The 26,548-nt window shown below is 38.8% G+C and overlaps 1 protein-coding gene across 11 annotated transcripts in view; it reads left to right on the plus strand.

Annotated features, from left to right (window-relative positions):
* The window catches only part of ELMO1 (engulfment and cell motility 1), a 783,505-nt gene that overhangs the window by 284,152 nt on the left and 472,805 nt on the right, over positions 1 to 26,548 (plus strand). For 8 of the 11 annotated variants that reach the window (XM_059933596.1, XM_059933593.1, XM_059933599.1 and 5 more), the window contains one exon: positions 4,126 to 4,213. The exons of the other annotated variants lie outside the window; for them this stretch is intronic. The gene's annotated coding sequence lies outside the window, so the exon portion shown is untranslated. The remainder of the gene's footprint in view (positions 1 to 4,125; positions 4,214 to 26,548) is intronic. 11 annotated transcript variants of the gene reach the window in all.

Consider the following 26,548-nt stretch of genomic DNA (forward strand, 5'->3'; position numbering starts at 1 on the left):
TTGTCTTGATTTTTACAAAGGAAGCACACGTACATATATGGACTGGCCCACACTGGTCTAACTTCAGGGTCCTCCATTTAGTGTAATTTTATATTTTGTTTACCCCTTTGCCCATACCATGATAAAGCCTTTCATACAGATGCCTTTATAAATAACTACTCCTTTTCCAGAACATGCCTGATTTGCATTTCTACACTGTGGACATTGAACAACGTGTTCAGTTGGGGTGTCTACACGGTCACTAGGTCAGCTGTTGAGTCCTGGCTTGGCCATCTGTGCTCTGTGGCAGATGTCGGACCGTCCTCTCATCTAAAAGTGCTGCCTCATGAAGAGCTCGTGGCCCTTAGCACCTGGCGGACAGAAACACTAGCTTAGAGGGTGGAGTGGTGAGCACCTGCAAGTCTCAAGGAACAGAGACTTGGTTTCCATTTGCAAACAAAACAAAACAAAAAGCCCCATGTGAATTCTGGCACTAGTCTTTGCCATCTGTTTGATTTTTTTACTGGGTCAGGCGCTGTGATAAGTACCAACCTCTGCGTACCAGTGAAAAGGATTAGAAGTAGAATCACCTGAAAGATGGCATTCAAAGCAGGTAGGGCCTGTGGTCTGCTTAGGGACCTATAACTTTCACTTGCATTCTGTCGCTAGGCCTCCTTGCATCTGGGAGTAGGGGCTGGGGTGGCGGGGAAAGGCAGGCAATAACAAGAAATGTGTTCCTTGGGGTCTCCTACTAAGCTGTGCCTCTGTCAGTCAGATTTCCTATTTGACGGAGATAGTTCTGCCCTCTCCAGCTCTGTCAGGCATCCCCCTTGGAGAGAGGGGTGGGAACTGGATGTGAAACTGATGTGAAACTGATCCCGTTCCTCCAAGTGGCCAAGTGGCTGGAGGCTGACAGCTGTGTAAGGAAACGCTCCCTGTCATGGGCTTTGGGTCCCTGCTCAGTCAAAACGCAGACTTTTTACTCCCAGTGACAGCTGCAAAGTACAGATTTCTGGTGGGGCACTAGCTCTGAATTCCAAATACCATTTGAGTTTCAAAAGCATCTGCGTTTCCATGTCTGTGGTGCTCTTTTACAACTTGGCACCATGATAGCCGATGCACGGCCATCCGCTTTTACTAAGAATTCTAGCCAAATGATTTGCGGAATGAGAGCACAGGTGATAGATACTTAAGGCTTTGCTCCTTGGGGAATGAAAGTGGTGCGGAATGTGCTCTGAATTTCAAGAGATGAGAAAGGTGGGTGGTATGGGGAAGGAAGGCGATGAGATTTTGGAAGCTGGGTGACGCCTGTGAGGCTGTGGAAAACATGTATTTCTGTTTGCAATGATTAATTTGTGTTTCAGAGAGCAGCTCTCACTACTGAGGGTTGCATGTGCCAGAGAGTTAATAAAGGATCCTGGGGACACCCGTGCTTCATGCTTTATGCATGCCCATAGGTGGAGGTGGAAGCATTTGGATCTAGTACAACTTGACAGTCTATTTCCTATGGTTGAGGGATGGCTGGATTCGCTAATGTAAGAGCAGGATCTGGAGACTAGCCCCGAGCCCGGGCTGTCATTCTTGCCTGTTAATGCAGGATGGACTGTGTATCTTTTAACTTTGATAATTTGTGACTCAGAGATTCTTGCATAGCTGAGATGTTTTAACAATGGATTAAAGTGTACAGATTTCAAGTAACAACTTCTTTGCTTCTGTTTGAGGCAATACACTTGACTGTCCACATTCATGTCAATGCAGCGGTGGAAAATAAATCTCAGTGTTTTAAAATAGACTTTAAAAAGCATTACCAAGACTACTCAGTGCCTTTAAAAAAAATCCTCCTCCTGAACTTTGAAAGTCTTTCTCTCCAAACATAAAGGAAAGGTCTTACATGGCTGTTTTGCTTAATGTGGGCTGGTTTTATTTTGGACTCTTTGAAACCCAGCGTGAAGGCTAAAATTCTGCTATGTAGAGAGGTAAAAATGAAAGAAATGGTGAGGTTTTGATTGTGCTAAATTAAAGTGACAAGGTACAGATAACAGGGCACGGCTGTGTCCACATATTAGCCCTCTCTAATTTGCTGCTGTGGAAAGTAGTGCTTTGGTGTTGCATTGTAATTTCTTTCTTGAATTAAAAGTTTTAAAAAAAGAAAGTCTACTTTGCTCGAAAGAGGAAACCTGAGAAACTCAAGCCTTTCAGTATTTAAATGGCCTATGGTTCCCTGTGTGCAGGGAACTATTTGAGCAAGTCCTGCTTCAAAAATATGTAAATTACATGGTTTTATTGGATTGTTTTGTGTGCTACTTAAAGTTATCCTTTTCCAAAGTTTTTGTTGCAATTCAGAATGTATTTTGTGTTGAGCAGGTGGCAGCTGTATTTTGTGTGGTCTCTTGTGTAAATACAGTACCACGTCATGTACAGAATAGATTTCTGATGGCTGGAGGGTGGGGCGGGAGTTGGGGGAAGAAGTCCAAGGCTCCCTTCTCCAACTTCTGTTTAGTTCTAAGCAATAACTCGATACTGGTGGGGAGCCAGGATGACATTTGGTTTCCCCAGTCACAACATGTCATGCCCCAAATTATGATATTCTTTTCCCCAAAGTCAACTTCCCAGAAGGCTGAAATGTCATTTTGCAATGTGTGGTGGCACATGAACTATTTTATTATATTACAGAAAGTCAGCTGCACAGATTGCAGAACAAAAGTCAGGATTGTTTACCACAACACTTTAAAAAAATTACAATTCATGATCATTTGTCTTTTGTTTTCAGTTTCTATGGGTATTTGCTCAAGGAGAGACCCATGCCTCCACATTAGACTGTCCATTCCTGGGTGTTGACACTTTCACCCTCCTTTGAGGCTTTAATTCGTCATGACTCATGCCACACAAACATCTAAGATGTTTCCTAAAGTGTGTTCCACAGATCATTAACAGATGTGATGTTTAAAGTGTTCCACAGTCAAATTTGAGAGACACTGGGAAAAACAAAGCCAAAAGACTGCTTTACTGAAGGACTTTTCCAGGGCCTTTAACAGACAAATGTGCATGTGAATTGTCAGGACAGTAAGTTCATCCTCTTGCTGTGTCCTCACCTGTGGTCTCTTTTGAAAGGGCACCAATCTCATTCATGAGGGATCCACCTTCAGGAGCTAATCACCTCCCCAAACCCTACCTTCAATACCATCACACTGGGATTAGGTTTCAACAGAGGGAAGTTGGAGATGCAGACATTCAGTCTGTAACATGATGGTTCAATGAGAGGCTGTGTGTGAAGGCATTGAGTTCAGGGCCTGGGAGACCAGCGTTAGACTATTGGGAGATGTATCGGGAAACCTGCCATCCTCTTCTGCAACCCCTTCCTCCTCAGTGAGGCTCCCTAGACAGGAATAATCTGCCCTCCTACCTTATGCCTGTTATCCAAACCTTGATTCCTCTTTCCTTATTCCTCTCTTCCTCCCCAGCAGTCTGCTCATAACAAGCCCAACATTCAATAGGCTTCCAAAGAAAAGGAAACCTGCATTCTTTTTTTTTAAAATTGTTTTTCTTTTTTTAATTAATTAAATTTTTTGGCTGCATTGGGTCTTTGTTGCTGCGTGCGGGCTTTCTCTAGTTGAGGCGAGCGGGGGCTGCTGTTCATTGCACTGTGTGGGCTTCTCATTGTGGTGGCTTCTCTTGTTGCGGAGCCCGGGCTCTAGGCACGTGGGCTTTCAGTAGTTGTGGCACGTGGGCTCAGTAGTTGTGGCACACGGGCTCAGTAGTTGTGGCTCACGGGCTCTAGAGTGCAGGATCAGTAGTTGTGGCGCACGGACTTAATTGCTCCCCTGCATGTGAGATCTTCCCAGACCAGGGATCGAACCCATGTCCCCTGTGTTGGCTGGCAGGCGGATTCTTAACCACTGCGCCACCAGGGAAGTCCCAGATAATTCAATTCTGTAAGCAATACTGGATTGGCTCCCAGATCAGGGAAGCAAATTCTTTGTTTTTGTACGATAAAGGAAATAATTGGGCCAATTAGTGAAATTTGAATAGGAAATCATATACTAGTGTTGTATCAGTTTTAATTTCCTGACTTTGATAATTGTGCTGTGTTTATGTAAGTGAATTTTTTTTTTTTTTTTTTTTTTTGCTGCGCTGCACGGCTTGCAGGATCTTAGTTTCCTGACCAAGGATTGAACACGTACTCTTGGCAGTAAAAGCTTGGCGTCCTAACCACTGCACCACCAAGGAATTCCCTGTAAGTGAATGTTCTTGATCTTCAGAAATACATGTTGAAGTATTTAGGGTAAAGGGACATCACGTATACAACTTTTTCATACACAGTTATAGGGGAGGAAAAACTATTCTTTTTCCATTATGTTCCTAGTTTCTCCACTTGGGGCCCTGCAAATTAGACTGAAAAAGACAGAATAATGAGAGAAAAACAAATAAGTTTATTGACACAAGCAGCATGCATACACAAGGGAGAAACTCAGTGATGAGTGACTCAAAGGGGTGGCTAGGACTTGGGTTTGTATAGCATCTTAACAAAGAACAATAAATTTTAGAAAAGTGATAGGACAAAGGAAAGGGGCTTTAGGTTTCCAAGGGTGGCAAACTGTGGGAAGGTATATGTATGTGGAAGCTAATGGAAGGTAAGGGTCAATTTGATAAGGTTCGTTTGTGCAGGTCTACCTGGTGCCACCTCATCTCAGGTGTTAAGGTTGTTATTCTGTTTTTAAGCAGATCAGCAGAGATCAGAAAGCTCATCCTGTGTCTGCTTTTTAAGAAATTGCCTTCAGTCAAAACAGTCCTTGTGATAGAGTGGCGCATTTTGGGTTGGTGTACTCTGAACTACTTCACAATTCAGAAAAAAGTAATAATACAAAAAAGAGATAAAACGTTAGTATTTGGGGAATCTGGGTGAAGGATATACTTCATATTCATCTTGGAACTTTTTTTAATTGAAATATAGTTGATGTACAATTTTATATGTTACAGGTGTACAATATAGTGATTCACAATTTTTTAAGATTATACTCCATTTATAGTTATTACAAAATATTGGCTATATTCCCCAGGTTGTACAATACATCCTTGTAGCCAAACTTAAACCCAATAGTTTGTACCTTCCACTCCCCCACCCCCACTGGTAACCATTAGTTTGTTCTCTATATCTGTGAGTCTGCTTCTCTTTTGTTATATTCACTAGTTTGTTGTATATTTTAGATCCCATATATAAGTGATATCATGTAGTATTTGTCTTTGTCTGACTTATTTCACTTAGTCTAATGCCCTCCAAGTCCATCCAGGTTGTTGCAAATGGCAAAATTTCATTTTCTTATAGCTGAGTAATATATGTATATATATGTTTATATATATATATATATATATATATATATATATATATATATATATTATACATTTTCTTGATCCATTCATCTGTTGATGGACACTTAGGTTGCTTCCATATCTTGGCTACTGTAAATAATGCTGCTGCTTTGAAAGTTGGGGTACATGCATCTTTTCAAATTAGTGTTTTTATTTATTTTTTGAATATATACTGAGGAGTGGAATTGCTGGGTCATATGGTAGTTCCAGTTTTAGTTTTTGAGAAACCTCCATACTGTTCTCCACAGTGACTGCAGCAGTTTATATTCCCACCAACAGTGTGTTCCCTTTTCTCCACACCCTCACCAACACTTGTTATTTATGTTTTTTTCTTTTTTACTTCCTTTTTTTTTTTTTTTTTGCTAATAGGCAATCTGACAGGTGTGAAGTGATATCTCATTGTGGTTTTGATTTACATTTCCCTGATGATTAGCAATGTTGAGCATCTTTTCATGTGCCTGTTGGCCTTCTGCCTGCCCTCTCTGGAAAAGTGTCTAATCAAGTCTTCTGCCCATTTTTAATTGGGTTGTTTTTTTTTTTGATCATTTTGCAACATTTATGTAAGTCTGAAATTATTTCAAATTATGAACTCTAAATTGAGTTTAGGAGAGAACATTTAATTTTCTCCTAAACTTCAAAACCATTTCTAAGCTAGTAGTCTCTAAATAGTAGGAAGAAGACTCTTCTTTTTTAAGTATAAGGCAAGTGATTTTGAGATTGCCTTAAATTCATATCAATTAGCTAAAAATATTTCAGACATTATACCTTCTATCCATAGCGTAGTGTGAGTCTTGACATGCTAACACAGCAGAGCCACTTAGAATAAAGTGGACCAGTAGGAAGTATTTTTCTAATGCTGAATTTGTAAATAGTCTTAAATAGTCTTTTAAATTCTTAAATAGAAAACTAGTCTGTAATTGAAGATATTTTTACTCATACTGTTCATAAACTTACAGGCTGATCTCAACCCTTGTTATTGAATGTGTTTTAAAAGAGTAAATAAAAATTTATTAAGAAGTGAGAAACCGTAGAGGGGATTTCCTGAAAAGTGAGAGTGATCATGTACTGGAACCTTGCTGAAGAGTCTTTCCTCCGCTGTGGACTGGGAAGAGGCACAGATACTTGATTTCTCATGGTCTACATGTCAATATACGTGGGCATTAGTCTGTGGATGATTCAAGTTTTGACTCTTAAAAATATTTATAGTCCCACAAATTTACATCTTTTATTTATTTATTTTTTTTAAATGTATTTATTTATTTATTTATTTTTGGCTGTGTTGGGTCTTCGTTTCTGTGCGAGGGCTTTCTCTAGTTGCGGCGAGTGGGGGCCACTCTTCATCGCGGTGCGCGGGCCTCTCACTATCGCGGCCTCTCTTGTTGCGGAGCACAGGCTCCAGACGCGTAGGCTTAGTAGTTGTGGCTCACAGGCCTAGCTGCTCCGTGGCATGTGGGATCTTCCCAGACCAGGGCTCGAACCCGTGTCCTCTGCATTGGCAGGCAGATTCTCAACCACTGCGCCACCAGGGAAGCCCTACATTTTTTATTAATCGTAGGACCTGCATCCCATTGTGAAATCACCCATTGTTATTACAAGTAACTTGGGGCTCCCTTGTGAATTGTCACTTATTAGTAGCTAGTTTCTGCAGTTTAACTCTTCAGTAGTGTAGAGTCATAGATTGCTAACTACTTTTATACAGATTTGTATTCATTCTGTGAAGAAGAGTTTTGCCTCTCTCTGCACTTTCCACTGGAACTTTGATAAACTGGCAATCTAGGAGTCTTAATAATTATAACCAATCTAGCTAGAATAATGGTACCCTGCTTTAGAAAGAGCAGTTCTTTCCTTGGTGATACTGATCTAATGAATGGATGTAAGCTGTGAAGTTGGACATTTTCTGGGGTCTGTCCTTACTCTAAGGTATCTGTATAACCTTATACAAGGCTACAGTCCATCCTCATTATTGGGGGCTTCCATATTTGTGAATTTGCCTACTTGAGAGTAGTAACCTCAAATCAGTGCTTATGGTGCTTTTGTAGTCATTCACAGACATGAACAGAGCAGTGAACATTTGGAGTTACCCAGTGAACAAGTTCCCAGTTGAAGTCAAATAAGGCACTCTGCCTTCTTTTTTCAGCTCTTGTACTGTAAACAGATGTCCTTTTTTCATAGTCTATTTAATGCCATGTTTTCCACATTTTTATGCTTTTTGTTTGTAATTTCACTGTTTAAAATTAGCCCAAAGCACAGTGATAGAGAGTTCTCTGTGTTCCCAAGTGCAAGAAGGCTATGCTATGCCTGAAAAAGAAAATATGTATGCTAATTATCTTTTTACATGCATGAGTGACCATGTTGTTGCCATGAGTTCAATGTTAATGAATCCACAATATATATTAAATGAGGTGTCTTTAAACAGAAACACACATGAAACCAAGTTATTTATTGATTGGCTGAAGGAAGTATTGTGGCCAGTCACTAGCTCGAGGGAACGTAATTCTGCATTTCCCCTTGCAGCAGTGGTTCAGCATTTGCTAATTTAGTGCTCATGAAGACTCTGTAGAGCATAACTACCAGAATAAGGAGAATTGACTGCTTATTTGATCTCTCTGAATCTCAGCTTCCTTGTAGGTAGAGTGACTATATTACTCAGCATAAAACCCAGAACGAAGGTGAGAATTTATCAATCATTATCCTAGTTCAACAGGTGTAAACAAAGACTGTGTCAAGCAGACTGGGTCATATAGTCATCCTATCACAGGTAATGTGGAGATTAAAATACCTAATTGCAGTAGCATTCAGCAAATATTTCTTGATCCTCTCCTGTGGGGCTGGGTGTTGTATTGGGCGATAAGTATCAGTGGTAAACAAAACCACCATGTCCCCTGCCTGCATAGAGTTTACTGTCTATTGGAAGAAGGGACATGCATGAATAAGCACACAAATAAGTATATTGTCACATGTTTTGACTGATTCTATGAAAGAAAATTGCAACCAGTTCTATAGGTTTTAATCGTAGAGAATAAATATCTAATTTTGAAGTTGGGTGTGTCGACTGAAAAAAAATGCACAACCTAAAATTGAGAATTATGTTTTACTCGGTGGACTTTCTGAGGACTCAAGCCCAAGAGGAAGCCTCTCAGATAGTGCTGAGGGGCTGGTCTGAAGAGGAAAGAGAGGAGCCAGGATATATAAGCGTTTTTGCAACAAAACCAGGGAGTCAGAACGTCAAAATATTACTGTTAATTAAAGAAAACCAAACATCTCAAGTTAATGAATTTAGCACTCTTCTATGTTTGGGAAGATGGAAGAGTCTGGGCTCACTGAAATCATTCCTTTGATATGCACCTTAGCTATCTGGGGCCAGCATCCTGTTCTTTCCTATCCTGAGTCCTCTCAGGGTGCACTCTTGGGGTCCACTGTAGTGGCTGATGGCTTGATGGCTGCAACATTCTTTGTTTACTGATATGGCAGGCGACATTTTTCATCCACAGGTAATAAGGCAAGGAAGAGGTCTCTGAAAAGGTGACATTTAATCCGAGATCAGAAGATGAGCTTCAGTTTATCTTTCCAAGTAGAGAGTGAGGTAGGATAGAGCCCGACCCTTTCCAGAAAGACTGTAGTGGCTGCAAAGTAACGACCAAGGAGAGAATGATACAAGATAAGGTCATGGTGAAGATTCTAGGAGCACTGGAAACCCATTGAGGGATTCTGAGTTGGGAAGTGATAAGATATTTTAAAAGTTCTCTGTAGTGAATGGAATTGGGAGTGGGAGGAGGAGCAAGTGAATGCAAGGGACCAGTTAGGAGGCTACTGCAGAAGTCCCAGTGATGTAAATCAACTATACCCCAATAAAAATTAAAAAAAAAAAAGAAGTCCCGGCACAGGTGGTGGTGGCAGTGGAGGTGGAAGAAAACTGGGAGAGATACATAGGAGGTCAGATCTGCTCGTCTTGACAGTGAATATGAATGAGCGGGATAAAAAAAAGAAAAAAGAGTTAGGAATGATTCTTAGATTACTTGACTAGAGGTTCCACTTCCTGAAAGGGAAAATGTTGAAGGATAAACATTGTGGGGAGCAGAGTCAAGAATTTAGCAAATTAGATGTAAGTGTATTTACATAGAAGACCACGGGTAAATACTAGTTTCTTTTCCCCTTTTATATCCTAGCCGTAGCAGTTTTTGGAATTTTTTTTTTTTTTTCTCTCCATCTCTTTCTCTCTGTGGGTTTGTGTGTACTGACATTCAAATTTGGTCAGTATTCTTTCATTTTTCATATCAGTTTTCTGAACATTCTTTTATGCACATTAGTTGGAGGTCGGTTAACACCCCATCTCTTCAGTGCTGCCACTATCTGAAAACTTCAGGGGTGTATCTGGTCCACATTTCAGATCTGATTCAGGATGCCAGGAAGAGAGAGAACTGGGAGCCAGAACTGGCCTAGATCCTTGCGCAGTCCACAGGGTACCCCAGTGTAGCCTTCTAATGTCACGGTTCTTATACGTACACATCTGAGCTCAGCTGCTGCCCGGGTACAGGCTCCCTCAGCCAGCATGACTGGATTGTGGACGAACTCTCCAGATCCTGTTTTTGAACTTGGGTTTTACTTCTAACTTTTCCTTCTGTCTTTGGGACCTGTTGGGCGGAAAACTTTTCCTCTGCCCACTTAGGTTGGTCTGGGGCTTGCCCATTAACTGACAATAGCCAGATTAACAGGAGAAAAGAGAAGCCTTGTTTACCTGTGCTTGCAGTAGTTCTCAGTAAGGAGTAATTTGTCAAATGTTCAGAGGTAAAGATCTATATACCAATTTAAGAAAAAAGGGTAGGGGGCTTAGAGCTTCAGTGGGAAAGTATGGAAAGTTCTCTTGGGCTTGTTGATGTTAATGGAAGCAGAATTCATACTTTCTGGTGGTAAGGGTCACTCTTCCCTCTGAAGGGGAGGTCAGGGGCAACTGTATTTTGAGGAGGCTTTGCTCTAGGTTTAGATAATTTTTTTTTCTGTAGCTGCTGATTGTTTTGATGTTTTCAGTTTAAAGTAATTTTAATACCACTTTGGTGGGCTATTAATTAATCCCTTCAAACTCTAGGTTTCCTTTTGCTCAGGACAATCCCTACCCATCAGATAGTCTAATAAGTTGAATGTCAAAAGGAAGGGTTCTGGGTCCCTTTTTTCCTGGCAACTCCTCTATCCTTATGCAGATTTACCCACCTTCTCCCCTTTGAACTGCTCTGCCTGCCTAGGATTGTTGGGAGGGGTAACCCTTTCAGGTCACAAAAGGTCACGGCCCTCCCTTTCCTGGGGATGTACTAGTGTTTCACCCTCATTTGCATAACTGTGTGAGGCCACAGAGTTGACTCATCCCTGAACTAAGATCTGTTTCTAGTGACCTAAGTTTGCCGACCCAAAGACAGACACATGGCCTGGCAGCTTCCCTTTCTTGAAACTTTAAGACCTGCCACATCCTGTGGATATGGAGATTTTCAGCTAATGGATAATTAAGGGATGCTGTGAATTAAAGGCTCACAGATTTCTTGCAACTTTTTGATCTGGGATAAACAAAAATGTTTAAAAAACAGTGGTTATAAGACCAGGTCTCTGTTCAAAGGTATAATCCTAAACCTTGCTGAGCTGATTCAGCCTTTCCCTCTTGGGCTGCATGAACTGGTCCTTTTTGATTAGGAAAAATTTGGTATCTGGTTACTGGTTCATAAAAACAGAAAGATTTTCCTTCTTTTTCAGTTACCAAGTTTTTAGCAGGGAAATGGTAACCTGTTAAGGTGTGATTATGTGTGCTTTTGTGTACTGCTTTGCTTCCAAGGAGAGAAACTGTTAGAGGCATCAGGGAGATAGGAACAAGGAACCAAAAATTACTATGTAAAACTTCTAGATTTTTTTTTTTAACAGTTAAGTAATGTTCTTTTTATCTGGCAAGTGATAATGATGCCCTGGATATATACTATATTGAGCTTTTGCAAGACTTTCAAAAATGTATTATTAAGTTTTTGGACAACGTGGAGAAATGGGAGCTAGATGCCTCTACAGTTAGATATAAATGGCTGTATAACAATAGCAAAGCTTCAGCAGCCAGCTCTTCCTTTTTCCTTCCTGGGCTGCTTGGGTGTTCAAGGCACTGGCCTTCAGCCAGGACTCACTGGTATACTGATCTCTCATGGCCAGAGTCCATTCTGATTGGTCACCGTGCACCCTGTGTCTGTGTTAAATATTTTAAATGTGATCTTAGGGTATAAACTACAGCTTTTGGGAAAAGCAGGCTGAAGCTGGGCCAGGGCCATATGAGCTCTTTGGGAACTTCATACATGGTACCCATACCCCAGCTATAATTGAAACAAAAAATAAATCATAGTGTCAGGAAAGCCAACACAGTGCACATTTTCCCATGATGTAGACTTCAGCTTTCTGTTTAGAACTATTAAGTAACAAATTATGTTTTATTTTCTCATTGATTGGATGCTCCTGCTTTGTTAGTGCCTTAAACATGAACCTTTGCTGAGCTCAGAGTGGGCCTCCTAAGGCAGCAGGGAAAGGAGAGAAACATAGAAACATAGAAACATAGAAACTATGTTTTAGTTTTGAGAAGAACATAGAAGCTATGTTTTATCTAGAAACATAGCTGAAAATACCCATCAAATGTGTAAACTAGACTGAAGGGATTGACAGAAAGTAGACTGACAATTCTTTATTGAATTACTGCATTTTTATTAGTTTGAAATACACTTGCATATGTTCCAGTTAGCCCTGGGGAGGAGAGAAAACTATATTAGTACAATTCAAAGTTATAAAAAATGTTAATTATTAAGCTGCTATAACTTTAAAAATGAGATGTGTAGCTTAGGGTTGGGTGGATAGAAAGAGAAATCTATAGAAAATTCTATTTTGGAACTACCAGGCTTTATGACTTTAGGAAATAAAGATAATAAACATTTATTGAACATTTATCGTGTGCCAGGTTCTCATGGGAGCACTTGGCATCATTTAATCATCATAGTAACCTTATGAGGTAGCAGTATTATTCCCATTTTACAGACGAGTAACTGAGGCCTGGAGAGCTTAAGGGAAGGTATTTGGCCAGAGTCACCTGGCCAGTTAGTGACACAATCAGGATTCCAACCCAGGCCCTCTGACCTCAGAAATTATGGTCTTAAACATATGAAGATATGTTTGTTGCCTCTGTCATTTAACTTCTCTAGGTAGTTTTCTTATTTTTAAAATTAGGGATCAGGACTAGGTTATTTGTGATTAATCAGAGAGTTTTGAAACTAGAAGCTTATTGCTTTTTTTTTTTTTTTTAACCGAAACTGAGAAGAGCCAATGTTCATCCTATACTCACTACAAAAGGTCAAGAGAATGACTAAATGGCAATTACTAGCAAGTATTTGTAGCGACTTAAGTCATTTCAGGATTTTACTTTTGACAGTTACTTTTTATTAGTTTTAGTAACAGGGACGTGGAAAAAAGGTATTTCTGAGCCTACATCTCAACTGCTTTCTCATTTCTCTCTGTATGAACCCCACCCCCGGCCCATCATCCCCCAGACTAGCTAAATAATCACACGACAGGCCATCAACTCATCAAGGGAGTGATGCAGGAGGTGCATGAGAGGACGGAATTTCAGGCAAGGAATAAGGAACATGCCAATGATTAAGAGAATCAGGAAGAAACTGCAGTCATTCTGTCCTGTTCAAATCTGAAGGTTTTTAAACTCTACATCAGTAGAAAATATGCTCCTTACTTCTTTAGGAAAGAAACTATTCATTCTTTACCAGATTATAGATTCTTCTGTGTTATGCATAGTTTCTTAAGACATAACTAAGTTAAATATATACAGGAAAGTTTAAAGGTACTTCCAATGTTTATTAATTAGTAAAGGAATGCATCATTCTTTTGTTATTATGCTAAAATTTGGCCTTTCACATAAGTGAAGTCTCTAGGTAAATAAATACCAAAATTTAACATTTTTTTTATTCAAACAGAAAGTCACAAAAATTATAATCATCCTCATCAGTTCACTCAGTCCCATGTGATTAATGTTTTTTTATCTTGATCTTTTGTTAGCACTTTTATGAATTCATCAGTTTTCCATTAGAGTTCTGAAAATGGCTTGTTCATTCAGTTCAACAGTATAGTCAGTTACCAGAAACCTGTACTTGTCAGAGTCTTTTCCATGAATTCCTTGAAGATGAAACCCTTTTATAGGAACATTTTTGCAAAAGCATCAGAGTACACCCAGAACTGTCTGTAAATGACAAAAGACTTAAAAATGACCACAGTTAAAGACTTGATGAAAGTTCATAATAATACAATTGACAAGGAAATTTAGTTATTTCTGAGATATACATTTTAAAGTAATGACTAAAATTATGACTTATAACATTATACCAGAACATATAAGATTTTTAGGAATTTCATGTAATGTCTGAAACATTTATATTAACATATTTCCATACAAATAACCCAAAGAAAGTTTAGTATTACTTTTTTTTTTAATTTTTGAATTTTATTTATTTTTTTATACAGCAGGTTCTTATTAGTCATCAATTTTATACACATCAGTGTATACATGTCAATCCCAATCGCCCAATTCAGCACACCGCCATTCCCCACCCCCCCACGGTTTTCCCCCCTTGGTGTCCATACGTTTGTTCTCTACATCTGTGTCTCAACTTCTGCCCTGCAAACCGGTTCATCTGTACCATTTTTCTAGGTTCCACATACAAATTCCAAATATCGTTAATATACGATATTTGTTTTTCTCTTTCTGACTTACTTCACTCTGTATGACAGTCTCTAGATCCATCTACGTCTCAACATATGACCCAATTTCGTTCCTTTTTATGGCTGAGTAATATTCCATTGTATATATGTACCACCTCTTCTTTATCCATTTGTCTGTCGATGGGCATTTAGGTTGCTTCCATGACCTGGCTATTGTAAATACTGCTGCAATGAACATTGGGGTGCATGTGCCTTTTTGAATTATGGTTTTCTCTGGGTATATGCCCAGTAGTGGGATTGCTGGGTCATATGGTAATTCTATTTTTAGTTTTTTAAGGAACCTCCATACTGTTCTCCATAGTGGCTGTATCAATTTACATTCCCACCAACAGTGCAAGAGCGTTCCCTTTTCTCAACACCCTCTGCAGCATTTGTTGTTTGTAGATTTTCTGATGATGCCCATTCTAAATGGTGTGAGGTGATACCTCATTGTAGTTTTGATTTGCATTTCTCTAATAATAAGTGATGTTGAGCAGCTTTTCATGTGCTTCTTGGCCATCTGTATGTCTTCTTTGGAGAAATGTCTGTTTAGGTCTTCTGCCCATTTTTGGATTGGGTTGTTTGTTTCTTTAATATTGAGCTGCATGAGCTGTTTATATATTTTGGAGATTAATCCTTTGTCTGTTGATTTGTTTGCAAATATTTTCTCCCATTCTGAGGGTTGTCTTTTCGTCTTGTTTATGGTTTCCTTTGCTGTGCAAAAGCTTTGAAGTTTCATTAGGTCCCATTTGTTTATTTTTGTTTTTATTTCCATTACTCTAGGACGTGGATCAAAAAAGATCATGCTGTGATGTATGTCAAAGAGTGTTCTTCCTATGTTTTCCTCTAAGAGTTTTATAGTGTCCGGTCTTACATTTAGTTCTCGAATCCATTTGGAGTTTATTTTTGTGTATGGTGTTAGAGAGTGTTCTAATTTCATTCTTTTACATGTAGCTGTCCAGTTTTCCCAGCACCACTTATTGAAGAGACTGTCTTTTCTCCATTGTATATCCTTGCCTCCGTTGTCATAGATTAGTTGACCATAGGTGCGTGGGTTTATCTCTGGGCTTTCTATCCTGTTCCATTGATCTATATTTCTGTTTTTGTGCCAGTACCATATTGTCTTGATTACTGTAGCTTTGTAGTATAGTCTGAAGTCAGGGAGTCTGATTCCTCCAGCTCCGTTTTTTCCCCTCAAGACTGCTTTGGCTATTCGGGGTCTTTTGTGTCTCCATACAAATTTTAAGATAATTTGTTCTAGTTCCATAAAAAATGCCATTGGTAATTTGATAGAGATTGCATTGAATCTGTAGATTGCTTTGGATAGTATAGTCATTTTCACAATGTTGATTCTTCTAATCCAAGAACATGGTATATCTCTCCATCTGTTGGTATCATCTTTAATTTCTTTCATCAGTGTCTTATAGTTTTCTGCATACAGGTCTTTTGCCTCCTTAGGTAGGTTTATTCCTAGGTATTTTATTCTTTTTGTTGCAATGGTAAATGGGAGTGTTTCCTTACTTTCTCTGTCATATATTTCATCATTAGTGTATAGGAATGCAAGAGATTTCTGTGCATTAATTTTGTATCCTGCAACTTTACCAAATTCATTAATTAGCTCTAGTAGTTTTCTGGTGGCATTTTAAGGATTCTCTATGTATAGTATCATGTCATCTGCAAACAGTGACAATTTTACTTTTTCTTTTCCAGTTTGTATTCCTTTTATTTCTTTTTCTTCTCTGATTGCCGTGGCTAGGACTTCCAAAACTATGTGGAATAATAGTGGTGAGAGTGGACATCCTTGTCTCGTTCCTGATCTTAGAGGAAATGCTTTCAGTTTTTCACCGTTGAGAATGATGTTTGCTGTGGGTTTGTCGTATATGGCCTTTATTATGTTGAGGTAGGTTCCCTGTGTGCCCACTTTCTGGAGAGTTTTTATCATAAACGGGTGTTGAATTTTGTCAAAAACTTTTTCTGCATCTATTGAGATGATCATATGGTTTTTCTCCTTCAGTTTGTTAATATGGTGTATCACATGGATTGATTTGCATATATTGAAGAATCCTTGCATCCCTGGGATAAATCCCACTTGATCATGGTGTATGATCCTTTTAATGTGTTGTTGGATTCTGTTTGCTAGTATTTTGTTGAGGATTTTTGCATCTATATTCATGAGAGATATTGTTCTGTAATTTTCTTTTTTTGTAGTATCTTTGTCTGGGTTTGGTATCAGGATGATGGTGGCCTCATAGAATGAGTTTGGGAGTGTTCCTTCCTCTGCAATTTTTTGGAAGAGTTTGAGAAGGATGGGTGTTAGCTCTTCTCTAAATGTGTGATAGAATTCACCTGTGAAGGCATCTGGTCCTGGACTTTTGTTTGTTGGAAGATTTTTAATCACAGTTTCAATTTCATTGCTTGTGATTGGTCTGTTCATATTTTCTATTTCTTCCTGGTTCAGTCTTAGAAGGTTATACCTTTGTAAGAATTTGTCCGTTTCTTCAGGTTGTCCGTTTTATTGGCATAGAGTTGCTTGTAGTAGTCTCGTAGGATGCTTTGTATTTCCACAGTGTCTATTGTAACTTCTCTTTTTTCATTTCTAATTTTATTGATTTCAGTCTTTTCCCTCTTTTTCTTGATGAGTCTGGCTAATGGTTTATCAATTTTGTTTATCTTCTCAAAGAACCAGCTTGTAGTTTTATTGATCTTTGCTATTGTTTTCTTTGTTTCTATTTGATTTATTTCTGCTCTGATCTTTATGATTTCTTTCCTTCTGCTGACTTTGGGTTTGTTTGTTCTTCTTTCTCTAGTTCCTTTAGGTGTAAGGTTAGATTGTTTTTTTGAGATTTTTCTTCTTTCTTGAGGTAGGCTTGTATAGCTATAAACTACCCTCTTAGAACTGCTTTTGCTGTGTCCCATAGGTTTTGGATCATCATGTTTTCATTGTCAATTGTCTATAGGTATTTTTTGATTTCCTCTTTGATTTCTTCAGTGATCTCTTGGTTATTTAGTAACGTATTGTTTAGCCTCCATGTGTTTGTGTTTTCTACGTTTTTTTCCCTGTAATTCTTTTCTAATCTCATAGCATCATGGTCAGAAAAGATGCTTAATATGATTTCAGTTTTCTTAAATGTACTGAGGCTTGATTTGTGACCCAGGATGTGATCTATCCTGGAGAATGTTCAGTGTGCACTTGAGAAGAAAGTGTAATCTGCTGCTTTTGGATGGAATGCCCTATAAATATCAGTTAAATCTATCTGGTCTATTGTGTCATTTAAAGATTCTGTTTCCTTATTTATTTTCATTTTGGATGATCTGTCCATTGGTGTAAGTGAGATGTTAAGGTCCCCCACTATTATTGTGTTACTGTCGATTTCCATTTTTATAGCTGTTAGCAGGTGCCTTATGTATTGAGGTGCTCCTATGTTAGGTGCATATATATTTATAATTGTTATATCTTCTTCTTGGATTGATCCCTTGATCATTATATGGTGTCCTTCCTTGTCTCTTGTAACATTCTTTATTTTAAAGTCTATTTTATCTGATATGAGTATAGCTACTCCAGCTTTCTTTTGATTTCCATTTGCAGGGAATATCTTATTCCATCCCCTCACTTTCAGTCTGTATGTGTTCCTAGGTCTGAAGTGGGTCTCTTGCAGACAGCATATACATGGGTCTTGTTTTTGTATCCATTCAGCAAGCCTGTATCTTTTGGTTGGAGCATTTAATCCATTCATGTTTAAGGTAATTATCAATATGTATGTTCCTATGACCATTTTCTTAATTGTTTTGCATTTGTTTGTGTAGGTCCTTTTCTTCTCTTGTGTTTCCCACTTAGAGAAGTTCCTTTAGCATTTGTTGTAGAGCTGTTTTGGTGGTGCTGAATTCTCTTAGCTTTTGCTTGTCTGTAAAGCTTTTGATTTCTCCATTGAATCTGAATGAGATCCTTGCTGGGTAGAGTAATGTTGGTTGTAGGTTCTTCCCTTTCATCACTTTAAGTATATCATGCCACTCCCTTCTGGCTTGTAGAGATTCTGCTGAGAAATCAGCTGTTAACCTTATGGAGGTTCCCTTGTATGTTATTTTTCGTTTTTCCCTTGCTGCTTTCAATAATTTTTCTTTGTCTTTAATTTTTGCCAATTTGATTACTATGTGTCTCGGTGTGTTTCTCCTTGGGTTTATCCTGTATGGGACTCACTGCGCTTCCTGGACTTGGGTGGCTATTTCCTTTCCCATGTTAGGGAAGTTTTTGACTATAATCTCTTGAAATATCTTCTCGGGTCCTTTCTATCTCTCTTCTCCTTCCGGGACCCCTATAATGTGAATGTTGTTGCGTTTAATGTTGTCCCAGAGGTGTCTTAGGCTGTCTTCATTTCTTTTCATTCTTTTTTCTTTAGTCTGTTCCGCATCAGTGAATTCCACCATTCTCTCTTCCAGGTCACTTATGTGTTCTTCTGCCTCAGTTATTCTGCTATTGATTCCTTCTAGTGTAGTTTTCATTTCAGTTATTGTATTGTTCATCTCTGTTTGTTTGTTCTTTAATTCTTCTAGGTCTTTGTTAAACATTTCTTGTATCTTCTCGATCTTTGCCTCCATTCTTTTTCCGAGGTTTTGGATCATCTTCACTATCATTATTCTGAAATCTTTTTCTGGAAGGTTGCCTATCTCCACTTCATTTAGTTGTTTTTCTGGAGTTTTATCTTGTTCGTTCATCTGGTACATAGCCCTCTGCCTTTTCATCTTGTCCATCTTTCTGTGAATGTGGTTTTTGTTCCACAGGCTGCAGGATTGTAGTTCTTCTTGCTTCTGGTCTCTGCCCTCTGGTGGATGAGGCTATCTAAGAGGCTTGTGTAAGTTTCCTTATGGGAGGGACTGGTGGTGGGTAGAGCTGACTGTTGCTCTGGTGGGCAGAGCTCAGTAAAACTTTAATCCATTTGACTGTTGATGGGTGGGGCTGGGTTCCCTCCCTGTTGGTTGTTTGACCTGAGGCAACCCAATACTGGACCCTACCTGGGCTCTTTGGTGGGGCTAATGACAGACTCTGTGAGGGCTCACGCCAAGGAGTCCTTCCCAGAACTTCTGCTGCCAGTGTTCCTGTCCCCATGGTGAGCCACCCCCCGCCTCTGCAGGAGACCCTCCAACACTAGCAGGTAGGTCTGGTTCAGCCTCCCCTGGGGTCACTGCTCCTCCCCTGGGTCCCGATGCACACACTACTTTGTGTGTGCCCTCCAAGAGTGGAGTGTCTGTTTCCCCCAGTCCTGTCGAAATCCTGCAATCAATTCCCACTAGGCTTCAAGTCTGATTCTCTAGGAATTCCTCCTCCCGTTGCCAGACCCCCAGGTTGGGAAGCCTGACGTGGGGCTCAGAACCTTCACTCCAGTGGGTGGACTTCTGTGGTATAAGTGTTCTCCAGTTTGTGAGTCACCCACCCAGCAGTTATGGTTTTTGATTTTACTGTGATTGTGCCCCTCCTACCGTCTCATTGTGGCTTCTCCTTTGTCTTTGGATGTGGGGTATCTTTTTTGGTGAGTTCCAGTGTCTTCCTGTCGATGCTTGTCCACCAGCTAGTTGTGATTCTGGTGTTCTCGCAAGAGGGAGTGAGAGCACATCCTTCTACTCTGCCATCTTGGTTCCTCTAGATATAACATTTTTATTTTAATAAATTATGATGGAATTCTATAATTTTATTAAGTTCACTATATAGGCAAATGATGATATATAAAAGATATATATTGTTTAATGAAGAATAATAAAATTAATACCCAGGTACCCACCACCCAGCCTAAGAAATAGAACATCACCAGTGCCTTTGAAGCCCTGATTCCATTTCATTCCGTCAGCCTTGTAACATTTGTCTTGAATATTTTATTAATGATTTCTTTGCTTTTTATTTTTAGAGTTACACAAATATAAACTATATTTTGCAACTTTATAAAACATGGAATCATTCTTTATCACCTTTTCTGTGACTTGCTCAACATTAAAATTATGTTTCTGCGGTTCACTCATGTTGATGCATGTATTGGTAACTGTAGTTCATTTTCACTCTTTATAGTGTATTCTACTTTATGGATATGCTGCAGTTTATTTTTCTTGGGTTAGACATTTATTTGAGTTTTTTCCAATTTCTTGCTGTTAGGGTGATGCTGTGAATATTTTTGTACACTTCTCCTAGATGATCAAGAGTTTTTCCCAGGTGTATACCCAGGAGGAGGAGCCATGTTTTAGTGTGTACAACCTAGAGCTTTACTAGGCAATGATAGTGTATTCCTAAAGTAGTTGTGCTAATTTAAATTCTTCCCAGGGCTATATGAAACTTCCTGTTTCTTCACCTATTTGTCAGTACTTGAGATTGTCAGGTTGTATAAATTTTCTAGTCTCATGGGTATAAAATGGTGTTATATTGAGGTTTCTTTGCATTTCTTCAATTACTGATGAAGTTGACCATCTTTTCATAAGTTTATTGACCTTCATATTTTCTCTTGGATGAAATGCCTGGGTATACCTTTTGGCTTACATGTTCTTTTCATATTGATTCATTGGAGTTCTTTATATATTATATGTATTAAGTCTTTGTTCATTATGTTACACATATCTTCTCAATATGTGACATATTTTTATATTATATTTTTCTTATGGTACCTTTTGATAAATAGTTTTTAATTATACTGTAGGTGAATTGACTACTTGTGACTAACTGGGGGAAAGGTGGCCTGCAGTTCTATGTTTTGGACTACTTATATCTTGTGTAAGGTATCCTTCTTATCCTATGATAATTAAGATATTCTTGTATATATTTTTTAAGATTTTCTTTCTGTTCATTTTAATACTTAATCTCAGGAATGGTTCCATTTAATGTAAATTGTGAGGTAGGGGTTGAATTTAATTTTTTCCTTCATTGTTCCAGAGCCATTTATTAAATAGTTCATTTTTCCCCACACTGGTCTGCAGTGTCAGCCTTAGCATATAGCACGCTTCTGTCTGTCTGTAGACCTTTCTCCAGCCTTTATGTGTGTTATATGTTCTTGTTGATGTCTTTACAGTGTTGATTCCTCTTATTCATAAACTTTAGATATCTCTCCATTTATTCTGGTGTTTAATATTTTTCAATAAATTTTATTATCTTATACAGAAAGATCTCGTAAAAATCTCTTTTTTTATTATTGTATATTTAAAAGACTGCTATTTCTAATGCTTTGTTGCTGGTGTATAGAAATGCAAATCACTTCTGTATTTTGATCTTATATGCAGAAACCTTGACAAATGTCTTATTAATACTAATAAGGTGTCTAGTAGACAATCATATCATCCAAATAATGACAAATCTGCTTTCCCTCCTTCCAATCCTTATAATGCTTGTTTGTTTTTCTTGTCTTATTGTGTAGGCTGAGACCTCCAGTACAATATTTAATAGAGGTTGTGCTATTTGACTTCCTTGCCTTGTTTTTGATTTTAAAGGGAAAGCTTGATGGTTCATAATTGAGAATGATTATTGTTTTTTGTAGACATCCTTTAGGAAGAAAATTCTGCTCTACTCCTAATTTGTCTACTTTGCTAAAAGCCTTTAAAAAATTATGATTTACTAATGTGTTGGCGATTCTGATGCCCTATTTAGTTATGGCAGAGAGGAGTTAAGTTTATTATTCATGATTGATGAAGATGCCTGCAGTGGTTGTTAGTGGAGAGGGGAAGGTAGGGGGAAGTAACATGTGATTGCTGTATGCTTATTTCTACTTGTTTATATTGCTATAAAACAATTTCACATACATCACCTCATTTTGGTTATTATTCCCAGCTTTTTTTTCCTGTTTAGAGAATTCTGATTCCATGACTGTGACTGGAACCCAGGTCTGATGCCCACCAATTTTTCCAGCTACACTCTGGTGATACTTAATTTGCACCATTCTTAAATAACCAATTCTTTCTTCTGTTGCCTTCCCCAGTCTCTCCAGTTCACACACTTATTGAATTTAATCTGCAACCTGTAATTTTTCACTGTATTTCTGAGGAATTGCCTTAAAGCGTCTAAGAAATTAGACGCCTCTGAGATTCTGAGGAATCAGATTCCTCAGAATCTGATCAATTTATTCATTTATTCACTTCCTCATTCACCAAATATTCATTGAGAATATACTATGTGACTATAGACATAATAGTGAAGAATACAGCATCCCTGCCCTCATAGAGCTTATACTCTGGCATGGAATCACGATAAACAAACAGATGAATATATAATATGTTGCAAGGTAGTGATAAGTGATGAGTGAAGGGGGGTGAGTGAGAGAGAGGGAGAGGATGACTGGGAATGTGTGTGCTGGGGTGTGTGTGCCAATTTTACTGGCATTAGGTCACGTAGAGAAGGCTTCTCTGAGGAGATGACATTTGGGCTGAGTCCTGAATTCGGTGAACATGCCAGCTATGGGAAGTTGTGGGAACAGTGGGTGGAAAGTGTGATAAATCTGAAGAACTTCAAGACTTCCTGGGTGGTCAGAAGAGATTGAACAAAAAGGAGCAGAGTAGGAGGTGGGGACAGAGAAAGAGGCAGAGGCCAGAAAATGTTGGGCTTGTAAAAACTCATCAGATAGATTTTGCTTTCCTATTCTGATTGCCATAATGGAATTAGGTAGGTGTAAAGTAATTCAGTAGCATCTGGTATCTTTTTGTTCTTTTACTCTTTCAGTCCATTACCCAGTTGTTGAGAATAAGAATGTAAACTCCTTGAGAGCAGCAGCCTGAGTTTCTTTCACTCTTGTGTCAGAGTCTCCAGGCTCCATGATTGATGGAAGGAAAAACCTGTGTTAATATTTATGAAACAAATAGAGAATCTCTCTTTCTCCATTAGAGGTGTATGGGGAACACTGTCACTGAACTGGGGCAGGTTCTTGGCATCATGCTGGGAGATGCTGCTCTTCTGCAGGGACTCTAGAGGAATGAAACTCGGAAAAGAACAGGTGTAAGCTAGTTGTCTTCCCAGCCTTGAAGTGCTCCATGGATGAGGCTCGTTAGTGTGAGGGTTAGAAATTCTCAGAGTCTGACTTCCTGTCTTCCAGTGGTAACATATAACTTAGTCAAGTGTAAATGATTCGTTCATGATTCCATAACTTTGTCTTAATTCAGCTACTGTTCTGAACATTAGGTGTTAGGAGACTGGAACTAATCTTATTATTTTTTTTTTTAATAAATTTAAAAAAAAATTTATTTATTATTCTTTTATATTTATTTTTGGCTGCGTTGGGTCTTTGTTGCTGCGCGGGGGCTTTCTCTAGTTGCGGTGAGTGGGGGCGACTCTTCGTTGTGGTGCGCGGGCTTCTCATTGCGGTGGCTTCTCTTGTTGCGGAGCACGGGCTCTAGGCACGCGGGCTTCAGTAGTTGTGGCGTACAGGCTCAGTAGTTGTGGCTCGCGGGCTCCAGAGCACAGGCTCAGTAGTTTGGCACACAGGCTTAGTTGCTCTGCAGCATATGGGATCTTCCTAGACCAGGGCTCGAACCCGTGTCTCCTGCATTGGCAAGCGGATTCTTAACCACTGCGCCACCAGGGAAGTCCGAACTAGTCTTATTTTGAGCTGGGTCTTAACTTCTATGCCTCAGTCTGCTACCTGTGTAACAGTATTTGCCTCCCTCTCTCACAGAGATTCTATGTGTGATGAAATGAGATGGATGTTGGAAGGTTTGGTGTGTCTGTTTTAATATGTGAGAAATAGCTAATGCTAAAGTCTGATATAAAATAGTTATTGCTAATAATGTTTATTTTTGTTGTATGCAACATGATCTAACTTTGAAGAAAAAATACACTGGACGTTCCATTGAGACCACCTAAATATGATTATGGTTTCTTCCTTCGTCTTTTAGAAGAATGGCACAATTATGAAAATTGAGGGGCAAAAGTAAGGATACTTTTTCTGAATTTTCCTTCTCATCCTTTAGCCTCTTTGAGTTTGATGGGGTTTTCTGCTTAGAATTTAGAAACAACTTCTAGGTCATTTTAATAATGGTAGGAACCTCACTGGTGGAGAGGTCCCTGTAAGTGGTGGACAGAAGTGAAATCTAGTTTGGTGACTCATCCATCTGATGTTTTCTTATCAACGCAGTTGTTGTAATCTTTAGTAGGTTATACAGTGAATATTAACTATTTTACATTTTTATACTTGTGAAGCTTAAAATCATTGCACGTAGTTGATATTACGACAACACAGGAAGGATAACAGTGCTCGTGGTGACACTTTACTATGTCTCTATCTGTCTAGCAAAAGATAAGTGATGAGTTGGAATGATTACAAGTAATGGAGAGAAAAGAGTCTACTATTGAGGAAAAGAAGAATCTTCAGATGGGCCGCATTGATTAACTGGTTGGTTAGTTCTTCAGCTCTTCGCTTTACCTCAGAAGCCACATTTTTTTCTGTGTCTTCACACTGGGTTTGAACTTTTACCATCACTGAGATCAAAGTTTTGGTCTTAAGAATTAATGACTGAGATGAGTAGTTGGTATTTGAGAATTGTCAGTTCTGCAGTAGAAGACGGTCTTCTCTTCTGCTTTTTCTAATGAGGAGTGCTTCTCCAGGTACCGGTGTTGAGCAGATCTCCTGCTGCCTTTGTATCCTGCGGCTGCTTTGGTGCTGGCCAACACTAACCTGAGGGAGCTTGGATGTGTCTCTTCCCTGTTGAGAGCTGAGTTTCTGGCTTCATTCCTGTCTCCTCACACTTCAAACATGATCCCTTGCAGCAGCAAGCTTGGGAGTTGATCAGTGTTCACCAAAACAACTTCTCTTATTTTCAGGTGCCCATTTAAAAGACTCTTCATTCTGTGAAGTTTCACAGCCTTTGATTACTCTAGGAATTTAGGACCACAACTTAGAATTTAAAGCACAAAGTGGAAATGTGCCCTGATATTAGAAGTCATTTCAATAAAAGTGGATGTGTTTCCCAATCGATGGGAGTAGACAGGAAAACTACGATTGCTTTCCCATTTCATGCAGGCTCAGATGTAAACCTGTGGGAGTGAAGAACTTTTTATTTGATAAAAGCTAAAAACTTACCTGCATTTCTCACCTTTCAAGTTATGGTAGTCATTCACAACTGCCAAATATAAAGATGTTTTGGACACCATTCAGAGCTTATCTTTAGCAAGTTCCAAGTGTGAGACATATAAGATGTTTATAAAAACATTCTGAGCTTTGTTAAGAAGATGCTTCTGACCCACTTTCAATAGGATTCACTTTTTGAGTTATTTTTCTGTCAATGGTGGTGGAACAGGAAATATCCTGAGCTGTCTTGCACCTGAAAAACAGGATGTGTCCACAGAAGCACTCTAGTGTGCTCCATTTTCTCAAGCAAAACTTGCCAAATTTTAAGATGGTGAAATGAAAGGAAGAAGAAATTTGGTTTGACTTGAACTTTTATTTTAATTTTAATTATTAAAAGTAAGGATTCTGGAAAAAAAATTCGAGAGCAGAAATAAAGACCAGAATTAAAGTACTAAAGCATGTCTTATAGAACTCATCCATTATTTTTCCTATACATTAAAGATTTTTGAAACAAACAAATAAATATGGAAAGAAATCTCTTTTCCCAATTGGATTAACATTTAGGTGAAAGCAAAAATGGTCAAGTTTGAGTAAAACTCTTCAGAAGATCCTTAATTTAAGCATAAGTCTGTTTTAACACTCTAGATCTTTGTTTGAAACTTGGAACACTTTTAGTCATAGAGTCAATACTATATTTGGCAGAATTGATGTTAGACACACAGCCATATGAGGGTCCCCTGAGTATCTCTGAAGTCTCATTTTGTATTAATAAAGAAAGAGATAAAAACTGATTGGAGAATTTGATTCTAAGGGAAAAATGTATTGAGGGTTCCAGCTTGGCATGCTGGGAGGATATTATCCTTCACCACTGCTTATTCCATCTTAAAGTTTTATGAATACCATAAGTGATTAAATCAATTTCCTATTAGTAAACCTTATGTCTGTTTATAACATTTTCCCATTGAAAACAATGCATCACCAACTGTGTAGATGGCAGTGAGTTCAATATTATTCCTACTGATAAGGGTGCAGAGTGCAATTACTCTTTATTCCTGGCAGTCACTTGCAACCACATATGCCTTAACGAGTCAGTTGATCTGGGGATTGGGTTGAAATCCTTTTGAAATTTGAGGAGCTTAATTTGATCCCACTTTTGAATAGGCAGTCACCTACCTCCTGGTGGGTATGCCAAGGAGTACCCTCAAGCAGATCCTGAATTTTTCTCAAAATAGGTAATTTGTGTCTCTTGGCCCCTAAGCTTGTTATATGCTTTAATGCATGGCTGAATTAATTTTTTAAAAAAATATATATTTATTTATTTCGTTGTGCTGGGTCTTAGTTGCAGCAGGAGGGCTCCTTAGTTGCAGCTCGCCAGCTCCTTAGTTGTGGCATGTGAACTCTTAGTTGAGGCATAC

Source organism: Balaenoptera ricei, chromosome 9 (genome assembly GCF_028023285.1).
Source record: "Balaenoptera ricei isolate mBalRic1 chromosome 9, mBalRic1.hap2, whole genome shotgun sequence".
In the NCBI taxonomy this organism is placed as follows: domain Eukaryota; kingdom Metazoa; phylum Chordata; class Mammalia; order Artiodactyla; family Balaenopteridae; genus Balaenoptera; species Balaenoptera ricei.